This window comes from Protopterus annectens, chromosome 6.part1, assembly GCF_019279795.1.
Source record: "Protopterus annectens isolate FY-2018-M chromosome 6.part1, PAN1.0, whole genome shotgun sequence".
Lineage (NCBI taxonomy): Eukaryota > Metazoa > Chordata > Ceratodontiformes > Protopteridae > Protopterus > Protopterus annectens.
In genome coordinates this window covers 345,758,105-345,775,268 of record NC_056738.1, presented here as the reverse complement: position 1 = coordinate 345,775,268, position 17,164 = coordinate 345,758,105, and the positions used below count along the sequence as shown (strand labels likewise).

The following is a 17,164-nucleotide window of genomic DNA, read 5'->3' as shown; positions in this document are numbered from 1 at the left end:
AGCATTGTATGACTGATCTCAAAGCTCGGAGACAAGATGTCTAGGCTAAGACAGTCCTTCTATTGTTTTGAGACCAGAGTTAATTGCTAGATTTTGCATGTGTAATGTCTTTTGTTGCTGTGGGTTCCTGGCAGCTGCAGGATCAGAGATATGTTAAACTCTGAGTTTCTGTTAGCCTGGGAACCAGAGAATGATGTAATCTAAAATTAGTCAGTAGTGGGGCGTGGCCAAGGTTGAACACAGGATAGCAGCAGATTTCTTCAGCTCCACCAATTTCATTACATTGACAGGAATTAATTACTTAAAAAATTAATTCTTGAAGTAATTTTCTTTCTAAATATGTTTGTTTTATATAGTTCTTGAACTATATCTAAAAAAGAAAGGAAATCTTAATAATATTCCTGTCAGAAATTACTTTGGAAATTTTCCTGTCAGTTTATCAGTCTGAAATGAGTTCCAGTAAGACAAATTCTCAAGACTCCAGCATCAAGAAAGAACTTCAGTCTCTGATAATTATAGTCCAGCAACTTACTGCTAAGATGGATAAAATGGATACTAAAATAGACACTTTCATAGAAAAAACTACAAAACAAATAGACTTGTTACATATGGACCTGCAACAACAGAAGATCCAGATGACAGGCATAGAAGAAGCTGTGAATGACATGGAAAATAAAATACAAGAACAGGAAATCAACATTGAGTTTCTGCTGAAACAAAATACACATTTACAAACAAAGCTGGATGACCTGGAAAATAGATCTAGGCAATAACATTAGGATTTTTGGACTGCCAGAAAATATTGAAGGTAACAATATTACTTCTTTTTAACAACATGGCTCCCTAAAACTTTAGATTTACCAGAAGCATTCTCTTTTGGTATCGAAGAGCACATAGATCTATAGCTAATACTAACTAACAAAACTATCCTAGATCAGTTATAGTTAGATTTCTATCATCTTTTGATAAAGAGATGGTTCTTAAATCTGCTTGGGCTAAAGCTCCTGTTAAGTTTAATGAGACAACTGTGCATTTTGACAATGACTATTCTTCCATGGTAATTGCTAAAAGAAAAGTTTTCTGCCACTAATAAGGGAGCTTAAAAAGCACAGTTTAAAACATACCTTCTGTTTCCTACCAAGCTTAAAATCTTCCTTCCTGATGGTCCTAAGGTCTTGATGATTTAGACTCTGCTTTACTGTTTGTCAAAGAAAAAGGATTTTGGATAAAATAGAAGAAATGGAATGGGCTAGTTCTTCATTAAAGAGATTGGCAACTGAAGCTTCCTGGAAGACTTCAGAGAAGAAGAAGAGACTAAAAACAAATGATTTGTTATATGTTTTCTCTCTCATCATTTTAGTTCATTATTAATCTTTTTGAATATAGTTGCTGCATTTCCAGAAAGCCACAAATATTTTGGAAAAGATTTAATCAAAGTTATTCTCTATGTGCAAAGAAATGTTTTGTTTCATAACCAGTCAAAATGCCTGAGGATTTAATGGCAGGCTGTGACTCGATTTGTTTTCTTTCTGAAAAAGTAAGGTTAGTAATTTGATACATTTTTTATCTTTACCTTTTTTTTTCCTTCTTCTTTATTATTTTCTTTGTTTAAACAATGACATTCTATTTAGATTATGTAGTGGGTAAAGGGTGGGGAGGGCAGGAGAGAACAGTAATGAAAATATCATTAATAGAATAATAACATATTTATTTCTTGTAAAAGTTTATAAGTTCTTCAAATGCTATTTCTAATTATACTTTCTTGATTATACTGCTTATGCTTGTTTGTAAATAATCTGTCATGCTTTAACTAATAATAATCAGAACTAAATAAGAGTAAATAATATGTTTTATTTTTAACTCTATTAATATAAACAGTAAGTAACATTCCATTGTATATACTTCTTACAGCTTTCTCTTACATTTTTATTTCTGCCTCACTCCCTTTTATTTTCTACTCTCTTTTCTTTTCTTTATTAATATATAGAAATGCTTTAGACTGTGTGGGCACAGTGAATAATAGGATTTGTATGAAAATTGAGTTGGGAGAAGAATGCTGAGTTTTATTGCTTGTTGGTAATTTTGAGTTTAATTTCACTTGCATAGAGGCTGTGATGATCTGTGGAATACATTGTGGAGGTTCTGTCATGTTTAGATGCATTTACACTGCTAAATGAATGTTTGTCACTAGTTTTAATAAGTTTCCCAAAATGTTAAGAGAGACAATCTGGGATGTGGGCTGTCTTATGCACAATGTCCTTGAGTTACCTCAGAATCTTCAAATCACAGAATTCTCACAGAGAAACTGAAAGCAGTTAGTATAAACATTGACAAGGTTATCACACTGACACACCACAGATTCAGGAAAAATACTCTGTTCATAAAATATGTCAGTTATAATGAGTTTAAATGATGTAGTTTCTTGTAGTAAGTAAATGTCTTATTTTAGAAGGCATAAAAATGAAACATTTATTTAAATGTTTTTGAAAATCTACTTAACAGCAGCATAATAATCTGTGTTAAAAATTTGTGTTCCAAACATATACTTTACTATAACTCATTTAATTCATCTGATTGACAAACATAAATAATCTTATAACTCTATTCTGGAAGAAATGTCATGTGATATATTTTAAAGCAGTAGGTTAGCATGATTGTAAAATCTGGTTACCAATATGTGTTTGCTGTGCATTATTTTGTATAAAGCAGACAGATTTATTCTAGGGACAGCAAGTAGGATAGTGCTCTACTAACACACAACTCAGTGAGATCAGATATATATATATATATATGTGTGTGTGTGTGTGTGTGTGTGTGTGTGTGTGTGTGTGTGTGTGTATGTGTGTGTGTGTGTGTGTGTGAGTGTGATGGCTTTTTTTTTTCTGAGAATCTGCATAACTATCCAATATGATTTATAATAATTTCTATGAATACAATATTTTACTCTATTGACAAAATGAATGTTTGCCACAAGTTTTAATAAGTTTCCCGCCAAAATGTTAAGGGAGACAATCTGGGATGTGGGCTGTCTCATGCATAGTGTCCATGAGTTTCCTCAGAAGCTTCACTCACAGAATTTTCACAGAGAAACTGAAAGCAGTTAGTATAAACATTGACAAGGTTATCACACTGACACACCACAGATTCAGGAAAAATACTCTATTCATAAAATATGTCAGTTATGATGAGTTTGGATGATGTAGTTTCTTGTAGCAAGTAAATATCTTATTTTAGAAGGCATAGAAAATGAAACATTTATTTAAATGTTTTTGAAAATCTACTTAACAGTAGCATAATAATCTGTGTTAAAAACTTGTGTCCCAAACATATACTTTACTATAACTCATTTAATTCATCTGACTGGCAAGCATAAATAATCTTATAACTCTATTCTGGAAGAAATGTCATGATTTATTCTAGGGACAGCAAGTAGGATAGTGCTCTACTAACACACAACTCAGTGAGATCAGATATATATATATATATATATGTGTGTGTGTGTGTGTGTGTGTGTGTGTGTGTGTGTGTGTGTATCTATGTATATATGTGTATGTGTATATGTGTGTGTGTGTGTGTGTGTGTGTGTGTGTGTGTGTGTGTGTGTGTGTGTGTGTGTGTGTGTGTGTGTATGTGTGTGTGTGTGTATATGTATGTGTGTGTCTGTGTTTATGTGTGTGATGGCTTTTTTTTTTTTTTTAGGTAATAACGCAGGTGTTTCTGAGAATCTGCATAACTATGCAATATGATTTATAATAATTTTATGAATACAATATTTTACTCTATTGACAATAATGAGTTTAAGTAAATGCTCATATACAAACAATTCAAGAATTTTTTGGAAGCTGTTGATAGAATTCACATGACAGAAAATAGATGCATCTTAATGCATGTAATGTCTGAATCATATTAGCCAAAGTTTTTGATTTAAATGAATGTTAGAACATAATTTTCTCTCCTCTTGATTTCTAACATTAAGATTATTTGAATGCTATTAGAATTCAAGTGTTATATATTACATAGATCTATATAATAGTATGAAAGTTTATTTTAGTTTATATGATGCTGTTTTACCAAATGTGTAGTTTTGTCTTGATAGATAATTGAATTGAAAACTGTTAACCTCAGTTAAATATAACTAATATTAAATTGATAAGGTGGTAGCTGAGGTACTGCTGCTTAGGGTAGGGGTTAACTTGAGTAGTAAATACTGCTCTAAGTTGGAGTTTTCAACTCCAGGCGGGATGCAAGGTTTAATCCTTACATTATTTTCACTTGTTCATTGTTATATGTATATAGTTTTGACATCCACAATATATTTTGTACACTCATTGTCACTACAAACAAAATTGAATCCTATACAAAATCCCATAAGAGATTTAATAAATACAGCTATATTTAAAGGTACACCTAAAAGAGGAGATGTAACATTATTTATCTTGTTATTTGTTATTTCGATCATAAGATTCTTGAGTTTTAAAAATGCCAAATGACATCTTTAAAAGGAATTTCTTTAAACATTAATGGATTGAATAATCCGTGTAAAAGGGCAAGCCTAATAAGATACATTAATTTACACAAGGCCAATCTAGTCTTCCTGCAAGAAACCCATCTCTTGAAAAAAGATATTGATAAACTAGCCACTAATAAGTATACAGTATTGGTTAGTTCAGAGCACACTCAGAAAAAAGAGGAGTGGCTATTTTATGGAATAAAAGTATGCCCATTCCTAAAACCATTAAGTCTTATCAGGATGACAAAGGAATGTTTTGTATGGTTACAATACAAATTAATGGGAAGACTTACACTTTAATTAATGTATACTGGATACCTGGAATTGGTATTAATACAGTGAAACATCATATTGATAAGATCATATCATTCTCTATAGGGATATTATTTTAGCTGGTGATTTTAATTGTATACTACATGAAAGTGATACTACCACTATAAAGAAAAGAAGAATTACATCTAATGCAAAACATTTAAATGATTTTGCTAATGCTTATCATTTGAATGATATTAATAATCAGATAGAGTCAAAATCATTACCATACACTTTTTTTCTAACAGATACAAAACTTATTCAAAAATAGATAGGGTCTTTATTTCTAACCAGATGGTAACAGATTTAATTAATTCCAAAATCATTTCATGTCCTATATCTGATCATAACTCAATTGTTTTGAATTCATGATAAAAATACTCATAATGTTCAGATCAAAAGGATACCAGCATACTTAACTCAGCTAAAAGACTATAAAGAATATATACTTTCAGAAGTACAACATTTTCTAGACATAAATAATACTCCTGAAGTCTCCATTGTCTATGTTTGGGATGCCTTAAAATCATATCTATATGGACAAAGTATCAGATGGTATAATAACAAAAGGAAATCTTGGGATAAGGAATTGTTAGATATTCAAAGTAAACTAGACTCTTATAAACATAATAATAAAGAAAATATTATGGACAAGAAAGTTACTGAAGAAATAAACAAACTAAATGAGAAATACAAAGAAATTTTAACTCATAAAGTTAAAATAACTTTAGAGAAATACAAGTTTTGTCTTATTCAATAAGCCCCAAATACTTACATAGACTTAAAAATAAAACAAAAAGATTGAATAAACAAAACCATATCAAAGAAATCTTTTCTCTAAGGAAAAGAAGAATGTTTCTAGTATACCAGAAATACTGGATGAATTTAGAAATCACTTTCACAAGATTAACCATAACAACATTAACATGGAACCTAAAGATAAAATAAAGGAGTTTATAACCACAAACATGAATAAAAAGCTTAATAAACAACAGATTAAACTATTGGACAAGAGTATTTCATATACAGAAGTTATTACACAAATAAATAAGCTTAAATCAAACAAAGCACCGGGTAATGATGGTATTATACCAGAGATATATAAAATCCTTTCTAAAACTACATATTCATTAATACATAAGGTTTTTATTCTGGCCCAAACTGAGTTAATAACCCCCCCATCTTGGCAATATACATTTATTTCACCAATTCTAAAACCTAATAAAGATCCAACTAGATGTTCTTCATATCGACCCATCTCATTACTTAATGTTGATTATAAAATGCTTATGAGTATTTTTGCTGATAGATTGAAGACAATTATCCCGGCATTATAGACATAGATCAGACGGGCTTCATTGTAAATAGAAATACTTTTGATAATATAAGAAGAACTTTAACATTAATTGATTTTGCAAATAGGAAAAGAAAGATTTAACACTTATTAGTCTTGATATAGGTTCAGCATTTGATTCAGTAAGTTGGGACTATCTGTTTACCTTACTGAAGTGCACAATTTCTCTGATGCATTTGTAAATTTAATTGAGCATTTATACAAAGGAACGCTGGCTTATATTAAGGTAGGAACATATGTTTCACAAAAATACCCATTCTTAAAGGTACAAAGCAAGGATGTCCACTTTCTCCACTATTATTCACTTTAGTAATGGAGCCTTGGGCTAATTTGATTAGAAACAGTACTGACATAGAGGGTTTTGAAATAGAAGAAAATACAACATCAAAAATTCAACTTTTTGCAGATGATGTTCTAATTACATCAGCAGGATCTAATTCTTCTATGCAGTCTTTATTTGATAAAATGATGAATTTTAAAAGTATTTCTGGTTTAATATTCAATGAAGAAAAACTAAAATACTACCTATATATACACGAAAAATACTCTCATTAGTGATTTTACTAAATATGTACCCAACTCAGGTCAGATAACTTATTTAGGTATAATACTATCTAAAGATATTAAATCTATTATATATAATAACTATAATACCTGTTTTCTTAATATACAAAATCTTTTTAATGCCTGGAATAATATGTTTGTTAGTATGGAGGAGAGACTTACAATTATTAAAATGATAATATTCCCCAAGATTTTATACTCAATACAATCAATAATACTTTCACCTACAAAAATAACTATCAAGAAACTGAATACACTAATGTTAAATTTCTTATGGGCACCTAATAGACCTAGGATTGCATTAAAGAAACATACTAATAGCTGGTCTCAATGGGGTATTTCTTTTCCAGACTTTAATTTATATATTATCTCTTCTATTATAAAAGTTATTACTTTATTAATAGATCGGTCATATGTCGCAAAATGGGAAGATTATTGGGAGCTAATTAGTATGCACTTCATGAAAATCTCCTTAACACATAAAAATATGATTATAAATAACTCCATGTTGTGGTTGCTAAAGGAATTTTGTACTTCACCTATTACACCTAAACATATGGTCTGTTACCCATTAAATATTATTATTAGTTATCGTAACTTTATATTCATGCACCCTAAGTATAGGGAATGGAATTTTATTGTATTCCTATAATTTATACTCAGGGTATGCTTATGTCATCTACTTCTGAAGGAGCTCATTTAGCTATAGATAATAATCTAAAGTACTGGTATCAGCTGATATCTGATAATAAAGTTAAAAATCTAGATTTCTTAAAACAAGAATTTGATCTAAGAGAAACTTGCTGGTTAGAGGTTCAGATCTTTAGACAACATCTCATTGATAGAATAGATCTAATGTCTATAACAGTTAAAGAATCTATTCCAAAACTGATTGATTACTTGATAATAAATTTACAGCATAAAGTTTCTGATAAAGGTAAACTTTCATATATACATAAAATTATCAGACAAGAAACTTTTTACAATGTAGATTCATACTGGAATTATTTCACCTCTATTAATGGGGACCCACCAACTCAACAAGATAAACAATATATATTGGAATCTGCTTATAGAACTACATCTTCCATTGTCTGGAGACTTTATACATGGAAATTTTACATAGATCTTTTATACACCTTTGATGATGAATAAAATTAATAATAAAGATAATCTATGTAAGAGATGTAATGTAGAAATTAATGCTGACTGGGCTCATATGTTTTATGACTGTATGAAGTTGAAAGAATACTGGAAGTCAATTAATGAATTTTTGCAGGCTCTTTTACAGATAATTTCATTATTTCTAAGTCTCTTATATTATTCAACACACCTGTACCTCAATGTGTTAAAAAGATTAAGCTTCCCTTGTTATGGTCTATCCTAGCAGTGGCTAGGAAAATAATAACTAGAAATTGGATTTCAGATACACCTCCTTCGTTCAATGAATTTAAAAATGTTATGAATATAATGTGTCATATGGAAATAAGCACAATTAGAATGAGAACAACTAGAAAAACATCACATTTTATTGCATGGGATAATTTACAAAATTTGTTAAAAAAATTCTAATTTCAATAGCACAGTATTTTAGTTTAATTAATTGATCTGATTGTAGTGGATGTCTTTGTAAATACTTTAGTTGTTTTGTTGAATATTATAATAATACCTATTTTTAATTATTTGTATAAAATTGTTATGATATTTCTCTTATATGTTAAAACAATAAACTTGTTTTAAAAAAAAAATAAAATGAGTCAGTAGTGATGCATTACCAATGTAAGAGATCTCAGAGAGAAAGAGAAAGCATTTTAGATTTGTCTTCAGAATGGACATCACCAGCACTGCCTTTGCTCTATATATAAGTTTATTTAGAACTGTGATTGCTCTTAGAGTTAAATAGAAAATAGTAAGTTTAATCTAACTGTTTTCTATATTTATGTCAGACTATTCTACAGTATTATTTTAAGCATTTTCCTGTGTCTGAATTCTTGACTAGCACTGTGTTGAATTGAGAAGATTTGTCTTGTGCTTTTATTTATTATTAAATATTTTTAAACCTTTCAACTGTGGCTGTTTTGTGTAGAGATAATTTAAGCTCTAGAGTACATTGCATGTATATTGTGATACTGTACAAAGCCACTCCAAATAAGCCTTGCTGTTCGTCACACTTACTATTTGGATATCAGTAATATTACACAGTGAAATTGGTCTCCCTTTAGGAAGGACTTTAGAGTAGCTGATAGTAGTGGTTTGTGGCAGTGATTACTACCTTATAGCCTGGCAGAAAGGGGGAACAGCTGGAGAACCTGTGCCAGCCTTCTCCACGATTGTCTGCATGTTTTTATGTAACTCTTATCTCAAAGTGTTTGTGTGTCAGCTACTTGTGTAGGGACATTAAGCACTGTTGGACTGTTGGAGGTATTAGCTTGACCACTAGGCTGAGATCTGTACCCTATAGATGTGCCAGTGGGGAGTCTTATTGGGGATTTGGAGAGAAAGGGAGAAACCAGGCCCAGACTGACTGTGAGCTCCATGTGCTCTTAAGAGAAAGTGTACTTTACTGTGTGTGTATCTGTTATCCTTCCCAATGTGGACACCTTTCACTGGTGCTAGTGGTGAGTCTTGAGGCTCCTTTACTGGGCCAGTGCATGGGTGTCACGTATTAATTGTTTGGCAGTGGTGGGATATCCACATCAGATAGTAATTGTTTGATAGTTGTGAGAGAGCCACATCACATATTAATTGGCTTGTAGTGGTGTGGATAGTGAATTCCTGTAGCTTGTGTACAGTGATGACTGAATGCATTTTTGTACTCTAAATCAGCCATGCAGTGAATATTCAGAGTTCAGATCACAATTGTTTTATTTCTTTTGTTAGCTTAGTTAGTCAGGGAGAGCAGGCAAGCATGTCAGCAGAGGAGTATGGCAAGCTGACAAAAGGCCAGTTGGCTGAGATGTGCCAGACTAAAGGACTGGTGCATGGAAACCTGACTAAAGCAGACATGATTGCAGCTTTGGTCACAGCTTCATCAGAAAACAGCAATCAGGAGGACAATCAGACTGGCCATGGAGATATACAACACTTAGAGGATGGACAGCTCAACTTTCTGCAGAGGACTTAAAAATCCATCTGGAGCTAAAGAGACTTGAGTTGAAGGCCAGGTGTTTGGAAATGGAAGCTGTGGAAAAGGACAGGCAGAGGTAGCATGAAAAGGAGATGCTAATTCTTTGCCAGAGTCATGGAGGTAATGGGGAAGGAGTAACCGGACCCCAGAAGCACAGAAGGTCAGTAAATTTCTTCCTCAGTTTACAGAGGGGAATCATTTTGATAGTTTCATACATATGTTTGAGAGGGTATGTAAACAGTATGATGTTGACCAAAGGCTCTGGGTACAGTTCCTGACCCCCTTACTCCATGGTAAAGCTGTAACAGTGCTATCTAAATTATCTAATTGCGAATTTTTTGATTATACTGCTGTTAAGAATTGTTTGCTAGAATTTTTTAAGCTAACACCAGAAACATATAGGAAAAAGTTTTGTGAGTGTAGTCACAAGGCAGATGAAAGTGTGTGTGAATATGTTGCTGAACTGAGCACTTATTTTCATAGGTGGGTGAGTGGATGTCAGGTCACCACTTTTGAAGGACTGGCATGCCTTTTGGTGAGGAAGCAAGCCCTTAGCACTTTGCCTGAGGACATGAGGATCTGGTTAGCTGATAGACAATGGCCTACTTCAGATGAGTTGGGGAAGAAGGGAGACCTATACCTAGCAAGCAGGGCATCGCTGCACAGGAAAGGGACACCCAGTGCTGCTCATGCATCTAAAGGAACCCATGGTGGACATCTCAGATGACCCCAACAGAATCTGCCAGTAGCAGGAGAAGCCACTGGTCCAGGTACATATCCAGGACGTAGAGTTAAATGTTTTGAATGCAACCAGTAGGGCCATGTGGCATACAGATGTCCACAGAGGCAAGGTGGGGAACAAAAGGTGAGGAAGCCAGTAAGTGTGAAAGACAAAATGCCAACAGTAGGTTGTCTTGAGACAACAAGGGTAACAAACTACCACAAGAGGTCATATCCTATCATAGTAAATGCCAAAGAGGCCATTGCTAAGAGAGGCACAGCCTCTGACATAACCATTGTAAAGCCTGTGATGCAATAGTTACAGAAGAAAAACTACTTGCCTGGGCAGTCTACTCCAGTCAGAGCTTTAGGAGGGACCCCTTTCCAAATACCTTAGGCTAGGGTTCACCTTGACTGGGAGGGTGGAAAAGGAAGCCAGCAAGTAGGTGTGTTTGAGGATATCCCTGCAGATGTCCTAAAAGGGAATGATTTTGATAATGCAGTACCATGTATTCATGCAGTTACATGCAGTTAGGCTTGGAGACAAGCATGTGGGTCTGGTAGCCTGGGGGAGACACAGACAGACCGCACACTTACAGCCAGGACTGATGCGGTGGTTATATCAGGGAGGGAGCTATGCTGTACCAGTGAGACTGAAAGTGAGCCACAACTGCTTGTGGGTACTGATGGTCCCTGGTCCCTTGGACAGAGTGACTGCAAGGGCAGAGGTGAGCAGTAGTACCGGGGCTGACAGTAAGGCATCACTGTCAGAGGATACCAGACTTCCTGTCGAAGGGGAGCTGGGAAGGGTTGCAAAGAGAGAGTTGTGACAGGCTCAGCTCTCAGACCCTACATTACAAGGCCTGAGACAGGTAGCTAATGAGGCACCTGATTCTCAAGGGAAGGGGAGTCTGTATACTGGGACAAAGGGTTACTGTATAGAAAGTGGACCCCTGAGGGAGGGCTAGAAGGTGAGAGAATACAGCAGTTGGTAGTGCCTAGAGCCTAGTGTCTGGCACTTTTAGCCATAGCCCATGATATTCCCTTTGCCAGTCGTATGGGTATAAAATGTGCAAAGGGATGTATTATGCAGAACATCTATTGGCATGGAATTTCCAGAGATGTAACAGTGTACTCCAAGACCTGTGAGCACTGCCAAAAGGTAGGCAAGGCAGGAGACAAGATAAAAGCTCCTTTGATGCCTTTGTCTGTGCTTGAGGAGCCATTTCAGAGGGTAGCTATGGATGTTGTGGGGCCTCTGACTTCCCCAAGTTCCACAGGGAAAAAATATATCATAGTGTTAGTAGATTATGCTACAAGATACCCTGACACAGTGTATTTGTCTCCATTGAGGCAGAAAAGGTGGCAAATGCTGTGTTAGAGATTTTCAGCAGGGTAGATTTCCCAAAAGAAATACTGACTGACAGAGGTGCCAATTTCATGTCAGAACTGCTGGCTTGTCTGCAGAAGTACTGTGGGGTGAAGCACCTGAAGACCACCCCCTACCATCCCCAGACTACTGGTCTTGTTGAGAGGTTAAACTCTACAATCAAGTCCATTCTACAGGCATTTGCAGAACAGTTCAAGAGGGATTGGGACAAATATTTGCTCAATCTGTTGTTTGCTTACAGAGAGGTTTCCCAGGAATCCACAGGTTTTTCACCCTTTGAGTTGTTGTATGGGCATAGGGTGAGGGGACCTCTAGATTTAATTCGTGATGAGTGGGAAGGTGAGTGTGAATCTCACAAAGAGTCTGTTGTGGCATATGTCCTAAACTTCAGGACAAGGCTCAGGGAACTCTTGGGCTTGGCCCAGGAGAACCTGGCAGAAGCCCAAAAGCAGAAAAAGATCTGGTATGACACGAATGCTTGAGCTAGAGAGTATGCTGTAGGGTAGCAGGTAATGGTTCTCATTCCTGTCAGACACAACAAGCTGCAAGCAGCTTGGGAGGGACCCTACAAAGTTTTAAGAAAGATAAGTAATGTTAACTACATGGTAGAACTGCTAGGCAGGAGGCAGGGGCACAAATTATACCATGTTAACTTGATGAATCCTTACCAATGATAGGGAGGCCCTTGTGCTGAGTATTTGCAGTGGATTGCAGGAGGAGTCTGAGGGAGATCTGGTGACTGATCTCTTCAGTGAGGCTCGGACTGACACCTCAGTAGAATGGGTAGCAGTGTCCCAGCAGCTATCTCCTACACAGGTTCCAGAAATCCAAGCAGTGTCATAGGAGTTTGGGGGACATGTTCACAAGGAAACCATTGTGCACCCACCTGGTGTAGCACCAGGTGGATACAGGATCCCAAAGGACTATTAGGCAGACCCCTTACAGGGTGTCTGAGAGGATCAAACAGACTCTGAGGGAGGAGACACAGAAAATGTTGAAACTAGGGGTAATTCAAGAGTCCAACAATCCCAGGGCCTCCCCAGTGGTGCTGGTGCCAAAGAAGGATGGCAGCACCAGATTCTGTGTGGACTACAGGAAATTAAACAGCCACACAGAGTCAGATGCTTACCCCATGCCTAGGACAGATGAAGCCCTAGAGCAGCTGGGTGGGGCTAAGTATCTTACCACCATTGATTTTACCAAGGGTTACTGGCAGGTGCCCTTGACTCCCACTGCTAGAGAGAGGTCAGCCTTTGTAACTCCTTTTGGCTTGTATGAGTTCACAACGATGCCCTTTGGGATGAAAAATGCCCCAGTGACTTTCCAGAGGCTGGTAGATCATATCCTAGCAGAAGCAGGAGGGTTTGCCCTTGCTTACCTAGATGACATTGCCATCTACAGCCATTCCTGGCCAGAGCACCATCAACATGTCAGGGAGGTGCTGGGCAGACTACAGAGGGCAGGGTTGACCATTAAGCCAAGCAAATGTCAGGTGGGTATGGCAGAGGTCTCCTACTGGGGACATAGAGTGGGGAGTAGTAAGATCAGGGCAAAACCTGTCAAAGTAGAAGCCATTCAGGCATGGCCCGCACCTGTTACCAAAAATCAGTTGAGGGCATTCTTAGGGACAGCAGGATACTACAGAAAGTTTGTCCCCAGTTATACTACCATAGCTGCTCTGCTCACAGACCTGACAAGGGAAAACAGGCCAGATAAGGTAGTGTGGACAACAGCATGTGAGCAGGCATCCCAGAAGCTTAAAGATGCTTTGGGTAGACCCCCTGTGTTAGCCTGTTCAGTCTACAGCAAAGAATTTGTTGTACAGGTGGATGCTTCGAACCATGGGGTGGGGGCTGCACTTAGCCAGATTTCTTCAGAGGGAGAAGAGCACCCAGTGGTTTATCTCAGTCATAAGCTCCAATCCAGGGAGGATTGCTATGCAGCTGTAGATAAGGAATGTCTAACCATAGTGTGGACACTGAAGAAACTTCAGCCTTATCTGCATGGAAGGAAATTCACTGTTACAGATCACAATTCCCTAACGTGGTTACACTGAGCCAGCCAGCAAAATGCCAAGTTGCTAAGATGGAACCTAGGGTTGCAAGCATACGATATGTTAGTGCAGCACTGCAGTGGGGTTAGCAACACCAACGCAGCTGGGATCTCAAGACAGGGAATGGGGCAAGGTATACTCAGACCTAACCCTCTCAAGCAACATTTCTTAAGGTTCACTTGAAAAACTAGCTTGAGTTCTCCAGGGGGGAAGATATGTGAAGGCTGCCAGTCTAGCTAGATAGCATTTTGTAAATAATTATATGTCAGTTGTAAATATTAATATAATCCACAGGCTGTTTCACAAATGTAAAGAAACTATATGTTGTACTGAGCTTCAAAAATGTAACAACAGTGCACTTTGCTGGAAGAAATCTGATAAGTCAAGCACTGTATGACTATTTGATCTCAAAGCTCGGAGACAAGATGTCTAGGCTAAGACATTCCTTCTATTGTTTTGAGACCAGAGTTAATTGCTAGATTTTGCATGTGTAATGTCTTTTGTTGCTGTGGGTTCCTGGCAGCTGCAGGATCAAAGATATGTTAAACTCTGAGTTTCTGTTAGCCTGGGAACCAGAGAATGATGTAATCTAAAATGAGTCAGCAGTGATGCATTACCAATTTAAGAGATCTCAGAGAGAAAGAGAAATCATTTTACATTTGTCATTAGAACAGACATCACTAGCACTGCCTTTGCTCTATATGTAAGTTTATTTAGAACTGTGATTGCACATAGAGTTAGATAGAAAATAGTAAGTTTAGTCTAGTTGTTTTCTATATTTATGTCAGACTATTCTACAATATTATTTTAAGCATTTTCCTGTGTCTGAACTCTTGACTAGCACTGTGCTGAATTGAGAAGATTTGTCTTGTGTTTTTATTATTTATTATTAAATATTTGTAAATCTTTCAACTGTGGCTATTTTGTGTAGAGATAATTTAAGCTCTAGAGTACATTGCATGTATATTGTGAGATTGGGACTGTCCCGAGATCAGCAGCCTGATCCCGAGTCCCGCCCTGCTGGTTTAAATCCCGACCAGCCTCCGCTTTGTTTGTTTTTTGGTTTTTTTTGATTGTCCCGTATACCTGGCATATGGGCCAATCAAAAATTGTGTTCTGCATTAAACACGAAGTCAGAGTTTTTTTGATTTTTGGCCATGCCCATATACGGGCCAATCAAAAATCGCTAAACATGGAGCTACTTGTGTTGAATGCGGAACTGCAATGCATTAAACACGAGAAGCTCTGTGTTTAGTGCAGAGCTACTGAGCTACTGTTCTTTAATGCGGAACTGTGTTCTGCATTAAAGGATCTTCACTTGCCGTGAGAGACCTTCTTTTTTTTTTTGTCCCTACCTGGGGGGCTGCAAATCTGGCAACCCTGTACTGTACAAAGCCACTCCAAATAAGCCTTGCTGTTCGTCACACTCACTGTTTGGATATCAGTAATATTACACAGTGAAATTGGTAACCCTTTGGGAAGGGCCTTAGAGTAGCTGATATTAGTGGTTGGTGGCAGTAATTACTACTTTATAGCCTAGCAGAAAGGGGGCACAACTGGAGAACCTGTGCCAGCCTTCCCCAAGAGTGGCTGGGTGTTTGTATGTAACTCTTATCTCAAAGTGTGTGTGTGTGTGTGTGTGTGTGTGTGTGTGTGTGTGTGTGTGTGTCAGCTACTTGGGCAGGGACACAAAGCACTGGTTGGACAGAGAGGATGCTGAAGGTTTTAGCTTGACCACTAGGCTGATATCTGTACCCTATACCTGTGCCAGTGGGGAGTCTTATTGGGGATCTGGAGAGAAAGGGAGAAACCAGGCCCAGACTGACTGTGATCTCTGTGTTCTCCTAAGAGAAATTGTACTTTACTGTGTCTGTATATGTTATACTTCCCAATGTGGATGCTCCTCACTGGTGTTAGTGGTGAGGATTGAGACTCCTTGATTACTGGGCCAGAGCACGGGTGTCACACATATAATCACATGTGGTTGTTTCCTGTAGTAGAGATGGTCTAGCAAGTAAAGCCACCAGATGTGATTATGTGACTGACACTACCTTTTGCTTTAAATCCACTGCAACACTTTAATGCCTTATCCTGGTTAACCTCATGAGTAAGCTATGTTCATTAGCTACGTTACCCAGTACAAGTTCAAAAAACCTGCTGTGAAACAGAAATCTCTGTGAGTGTGTGTTTCATATATATATATATATATATATATATATATATATATATATATATATATATATACATACATATACACACACATGCACACACACACACATATGTATGTGTGTATATATATATATATATATATATATATATATATATATATATATATAAAATATAACCTTCCATCAAAAAATAAACCATCTATCTTACAATAATCAACATGAAATTGTAAATATCAAATGCACTAAGCATCGATCTACAAAGGATGAAAGCACAAAATAACAAATTTCTTTTTCAGGGGGAAAACCCCCTGTACCCTTCCCTCACCCCCGCTAATTATGTATTTTGACTGTGAGATCACACAGTGGGGAAAACAGCTTATTCTCTGATCCCCACTATGCCACTATGTTGTAATAGCAAAGCCAGTATATTTCATCAGGTGATATTCGATCAGCTGTACCAGCTGTGTCAGCTTTCGATGGTTTGGTTTGACAATGAAAGATGCTGCTTCCATATATATAGATATATATATATATATATGTATATCCCAAAACAACACATTGGGTGCACGATACCCCAAAAGGAAGAGGATAACAACAAACTGTTACAAAAGATCCTGCACTTCCAAATACTTCATAGTAACGGCCAATTTATTACTAAACCCAACGCATGATTTTTTTTTAAAAATACAAGCGTTTAAATACACTACAATACTGTTACAGAACAACCAGTGAGGAAAAAAACAACAAACTGGTTTTGCCCAATGGCATCATCAGTGTTAAGCCAAAAGCTGCTTCTATGTGGTCAATAAAGATTCCATTTAAAGGTACAGTACACATTATCACGATATACCCTATTACCAGAAACCCAGTCAGTCGTTATAAATTAAACAAATAGATTTCAGGAAGAAACTAAACCTAAATCAATATAAAAAAAAAGTAAAAAACAAAACAAAACAAATAAATGCG

General features: G+C 36.4%; 1 protein-coding gene and 1 long non-coding RNA gene across 2 annotated transcripts in view; one reads left to right on the top strand and one right to left on the bottom strand.

Moving 5' to 3' along the window:
- LOC122805547 (tyrosine-protein kinase Mer-like) overlaps window positions 1-17,164 on the bottom strand; it is a 643,235-nt gene that overhangs the window by 133,846 nt on the left and 492,225 nt on the right. The window lies entirely within an intron of this gene.
- Window positions 1-17,164, top strand: part of LOC122805548 — a 344,744-nt gene that overhangs the window by 278,840 nt on the left and 48,740 nt on the right. The window lies entirely within an intron of this gene.